Here is a 6,268-nt window from a genome sequence, read left to right as displayed (position 1 = left end):
CCTTTGCCCTGCCATGTGATCCTCCATGCAGTGGGGATAAAAAGCCCAGCACTGGGGAACCCCAGGTGCTGCAGAAGTAATATTTTCGGGAGAAACACGGAGCTGTGCATGGCCAGCTTGAAGTCTGCACTACTGTGAGCACCAGGCCTGCCATGCTGAGCCCAGGGCCACAACCAGTGCTCACCCGGGCTGGGACATTGAGTCCCAACATGGGATCCCATGGGACAGGGCACGCTGGGATTCGCCCCTGCAGCTCTCCAGTGTGTCCAGAGAGACAGCAAGGAGACAGTGACCTCTGTCAGCGGAACCCTCTGAGTGGGACAACCACTGCTGGGGTGGCTGTGCCAGCTCCCCCATGAACCTCCAGCCCTGGGAACCGGGAGCAAGTGGAAAACACAACTTGGTCAATACTGCCTGTGCCGGAAGCAAATGGAAAGAGAACAGGGGTGTGAAAACCCAAGGTTGTTTATTTACATAAGAACAGCAATGAAAAGACAGAACACATTTACTTTTGTAAGAATATTTGTAATAACAACAATTTATAGAATGTATATACCTAAGAACATATCTAACAACAATATTTGAAATGTATTTACAGAAGACAAAACGAAGCCCTAAAACCTATATGCCTAAAACAAGAACAAACTCTAAAAACTATTTACAAAAGGGTGCCATTTCAGTCCAGGATCTCCATCAGTCCGAGAAGAAAAGCAGGTGCCATGGTCACTCCAGTCAGGCACAGAGGGCTCCACTGTGTGTCCCCAGGCTGGCACACTGGGACTCTGCTGCCAGAGCTGAGGCTGGCTGGGTCTGGGGGCTGGGCCCCAGGCACTGCCATGGGGCTTGTGTGGCCCAAAGCAAGAACAGGACAGGCTGGGCATGGCCACCAGAACCCAAGGCACTGGGTACCACGTGCCTGAGCAGGGACCACCCAGCCCAATCCCGCCCCAGCCTGGCTGCAGGGAACCCACTGTGCCTGTGGGGACCACATGCCTGTCCTGCTGCTGGCATCGCTCTTCATCCCAGGACCATGGCCTCCTCTTCATCTTCCTCATCAATGTCCATCTCCTCGGTGTACTCTTCCATTTCCACGTCCATCTCCTCATCCTCATCAACCTCCATCTCTTCCTCTCCAGTCTGTTCTCCATCCACCTCCATCTCCTCCTCCGTATCCATTATTGTGTCCACCTCCATCTCTTCCTCTCCTCTCTTTTCTCCCTCCACTTCCATCTTCTCCTCTCTATCAGTCTGTCTGTCCACCTCCATTTTGTCTTCTCTACCTGCAACAGCCTGCAGAGGTAGCAAAACCTCAGAGTGGGGTCCCTGTCCCACCCCATCCCCCCAGAACTCCAGCCCACACCTGGGCAGCTGGGGGGATCCACCTCCATGGAATGGCACCGTACCTTCCTCAGGACAAATGTGAGCATCCTGCAGGGATGGATGACACAATCCAGGCCTTAGGCAGCTTTTGAGACTGATGAGATGAGGTCTCGGGGGCAGGAACAAGAAGGGTGACAGGAGCAGCAGGAGCAGCGTGCAGCGTGTGCTGAGCCCAGGGCCAACGGCTGTGTTGTGCTGCTTGCTGGCTGCTGGCAGTTCCAGATGGGACATGGATTGTGACATGACCATTGAGCTAGAGAGCCTTTGGTTCCATGCTTAGCAACGTTCCCCCAGACCATGGCGCTCAGAGCCCTGTTCCCAAGGATGGAGCATCCACAGCCTGGGCCAGTGCCTCAGCACCCTCAGTGGAAGAGAGCAGCTTCCTCAGATCCAACTTCAATCAGCCTCCTGCAGCTGAAAGCCGTCCCCCCCTTGTCCTGTTGCCACAGGCCCTGTGGAACACCCTGTCCCTGTCTTTCTTGTGGAACCCTTGCAGTCCTGCAGAGCTGCAGTGAGGCCTCCCCAGGGTCTCCTCTTTCCAGGCTGAGCATCCCCAGCCCCACGTGGAAAGCAGGCAGTGTGATCTGGGGGAGTCCAGGCTGGAGTCAAATGGCATCAGGAACTGAGAGACGGAAGCTTTAGGCCCAGGTTTGCCTCTCAATGTACAAAATTAATAAGAGTGGAGGGCAAGATGGTGGGACACTGCTTCTGCTCTAATTGGTGAATATAGTCTCTGTTTTTTTTCTTTTTTTCTCTCATGCCGTTGCAGTTTTGGCTGTTTGAAAGGAAGCTTGGCACAATATCCATTGTCTTCTCCATTTGTGAATCACCGAGCAGAGTCTGGGCAAGCTGATGTTGCAGAGCAAATCCTGCAAATGTACTGGTCATCCTGAGCCTGGAGAATGCAGTTAAACCCAGCCAAAAGTAATTTCTGGAAAGTCAAGCCTGGTGTACATTCTCTTGACTTTGGCTATGCCAACTTCACCTGAGTCTTATGAAAAAGCAAACAAAAGACTCAAACCAAAACAGACAAAACCTAGAAACAAACGAACCCATGCAAACCAATCAAACAAAGAGACTAAAAAAACCCCAAATAAAACCAAAGGGAATGAAGAGTTGGAATTAGTTTTGACTTCATCACAGCAGGTAAATGGCTGCTTTCCACAGGATCACCATAAAAAGCCACAGATAACAGCTGCTCCAAAATACACCCAACAGGAGAACCATCAAAGTGATACATAGCAACTCTGAGGGCAGCTCCCCATTAAGGTGAGGGATGAGCTCAGAGTGGGAAGACGCAGGACGCGTGAGTATAGGCCGGTTTCCCGCTCGGTTTGGGGTGGTTTTCCCGGAGTGCTGTGTGTGAGAGGTCTCGTAGAGACCAAGTGAGTGCGGACTCTGTATTAGTGCGTTTTCCATTCCCCGCGAGGGGCTTGGCCACGAACCAGGGGAGCACGTGTGTGAGAAATTGAGTGCACTCCGGAAGATGGGACAGAGGAAAAGCAAGCCCTCTGGTCCCATAGGAGAGGGGTCCCATGCTAAGCTTCCCCAGATTCCCAGGGATAGCCCCTTGGGTTTGATGATAATTAATTGGGATGCTTTCCCATCTAGAAAAGGGAAAGACAAAGTTAAAATGATACATTATTGTATGGAAGTGTGGGGGGGGAAACAAATTAGGGGAGACCATTTGTATTGGCCGGTATTCGGGTCCCTTGAGGATTGGATTTGTCAGGCTCTAAATATATATGTTAACTCAAAGGAAGCCTTTGATTCAGAAGAGAGCAAATATGCTTCCCTGTGGACAGTTGGGGAGACAAGGACAAAACTATTTGCCTTATCAGCCAGGGAAGAGAACAAGAAAAACAAGGAGGATTATGGCTGCAGTTGTGCGGGAAGGGCCTAACCCTAATTCCCGTGCAAGGAATGTAGAACAAAGGGAGAATCGGGAGCAGAGTTATATTTCTAGGGAAGGAAAAGGAAGAGGTCGTGAAATTGTCTGCTTCTACTGTGGAAAGAAGGGACATATGAAGAGGGGATGCAGACAATGGATAGCGGATGAGAAGGCCTTTAAGGAAGATTAGGGGTGTCAAGGGCTCTATTTGTTGGGGAAGAAACATCATAAGGAGCCCTTGGTAAAGCTTAAAGTGGGACCCCAACAACAAGAGATGGAATTTTTAGTGGATACCGGGGCTGAAAGATCCACGGTGCAAGCCTTGCCGCTTGGATGTAAAAAGTCATCTGACACTGTACATGTAATTGGGGCAAAAGGAGAGTGTCGCGGCGCGGCATGCGCCCCCCCTCGCCGTGATACCCCGAGCGGTGGCGTGCTGGGCGGCGAGAGGGAAGAGAAGGGGCGGCCGCTCCCCCCGGGGTGCTCTGCTGTCCCAGTCGGTGGCGCAGGAACAGAGGAAGGCGACATGGGACTTGGGGGTGAACAAGATGGATTTATTCAGTGAGCCCCAAGACCTTATGGAGAGGGTGAACAAAGGTTTTATACAGAACTCAAGAGGAGGGGAGTAGGAACAACAACCAATGAGGGTAGGGCTGGGGAGGAGTTTAAGGCAGGACTAACATAGCACAAACCAATCAGGGGAAACAGGGGAGGGGAGTAACACAAAGTAACCAATAGGGTGTTGAGCCTCACTAAATAGACAGGGAATGGTCTGGAAGTAGGGGAGGAGGCCGAGAGGAATGACAGGGAATGTTCTGGGGAAAGGGGCAGGGAAAGGGAGGATTGACAACTTGGAGGGGAGTGGGTTAGGGAAGAGCTTGGGAAGATTGACAGTTGGGGAGAGGAGGAGATTGGGGGGTTGGGGGGTGAACAGACACTGAACAAATATCAAATAAAATAAAAACACACCACCGCATCTCCCCCTTTCTTTTTACAAAAGGAAGGAGAGTTTTGGTGTTTAAACATATCAATACATCATATAAATAATACAAACTTCATATTCAAGATACAGTAAAATCATATGGTAAAATTACAAATTACTAAATGGACATAAGTTGAAAACTATCAGAAAAATATAAACTAATTACGATTACAGGATTACTTAATATAAAATATACAAAATTGTTTTTGATATATAATACAAAAGTAAATGGACCACATGAAATAAAAATTTTGAAGTACTTTAGGACAAAGCTTAGAGACATCTGCTATAATATAGTGAAAAAAACTTAACTCTACACATTAATGAAGTTGATGAAATCTGAGTTCTGGAAATAAATTAAAACAGATGCTTTGCTGTTAAATGACAGAGCTTCAATTAACTCAGAAAAAAATCATATGTCTCCCAGTCCCTACTGCCGATTAAGACTTTTCTAGCAAATTGTAATTTGTTTTTCTGGAAGAACTTACATGACTTGAACCTCAATATGTTCCACTATGAAATCTTATGGAACTGAAAACTCATGTTGATATAAATCAAATAAGGTTAAAACCCAATTTAGTTAAGAATTAATTCTTGGCTGCTGTGCAGATAATTTTAATTTAGTTTAAAGTGTAAACACCTAAGGCAGATGCCAGTACTGACACAAACATCCAGCAGCATCTGATTTAACATTGTGACACATTCTTATATTCTCTGTTGGACAGTATTAGCACGACCATTCGGAAATCAAAGTGAGGAAACATTGAAATGGAGTGCTCTTCTCCCAGGAAATAATTTATAAAACTTCTTTCAGACATTTCTGACCATTTGGCAACACACAGGCTAAGAAGCGCTATTGACTCCATGTACTTAAGATGAACAGTTGTGTTTGTAAACTTTTATATAATAGAATTAAAATGCTTATCATTTCACAATCACAACAAATTAATATCATATCATTACTTAAAGGAGTAAGAGTTCAAGACCAAGTATTTCTTCAGAACTCCAGAACAGCTAGGACAGAGTCTTATCTTCAGAGTTCTGGGAGCACTTATGCAGTTCTGTCTAAGAAAACACAAGCTATAAAGAATTCAAGGAAATGTGGTCATAGGTCTTAAATGTCTCACAGCTTTGTGCCATGGCATTTGTGTGAAATCATCAGCTCAAGGGTACGTATTTTTGTACTTGCTGGGATCCAATCTCTGCGACATAAACTGCTTCACTCCTCATGTCTACATCCACAAGATGTGGCTTGATTTCATCAGCCAGCTGGACACTGTGGACTACGGCACAGTCCCCAATGGAGCCAACTGGAGGTGCTGCCAAGATTGCCAACCGGTTGATATTCAGCTGAGCTACAATCAGGTATTTGTAATCAGCAGTAAACCTGACAGAATAAAGTCCATCTTCTGAAAAACAGCCGCTCCAATACTCGAGCCACTCTCCCGTAATCTTATCTGTGCCTGTTGGTGGCTTTGAGAGAGCCTGCCGCCGTGGAGGCTGGGCTTGTTGCTGCTGCTGTTGAGCCAGTTGGAGATGGGTGGCTGTGTAGAGGAGCTGGAACTGGTGGTGCTGGAACTGCTGCTGCTTGGCTCAGGTTGAGGGAATGGCCTGCAACTTTGTCTGGCCAAATTGTTCTTACATCAGACACAAAACTACTCAAAACTTTCTGTTTTGCTGCTCTGAGTAGCAATCTAAAATAATGTAAATAATATTAGATGGGATGGTTAAGTGATTGAAAACAAGCAGAAATAAATATTGGAATCTAATTGAAACAACTGCAATAAAACAATTGAAATAAAATATTTGAATTTGAATAAAACAATTATAATTAAATTAATTGGAATTAAAATTACATAATTGTAATAAAGAAACAATTGTAACAAACAATGATAATAAAGATAAATAATGCGTTAAAATAATTAAAATGAATAAATCTAAGAAACAATCAAATAGAATTGAAATCAGATTTACCAAGAATAATTAAAAATCAGGTGATTGAAATAGAAGGAAAT

This window comes from Lonchura striata, chromosome 4A, assembly GCF_050655825.1.
Source record: "Lonchura striata isolate lonStrDom1 chromosome 4A, ASM5065582v1, whole genome shotgun sequence".
In the NCBI taxonomy this organism is placed as follows: Eukaryota; Metazoa; Chordata; class Aves; order Passeriformes; family Estrildidae; genus Lonchura; species Lonchura striata.
This window is presented reverse-complemented; position numbering follows the sequence as displayed.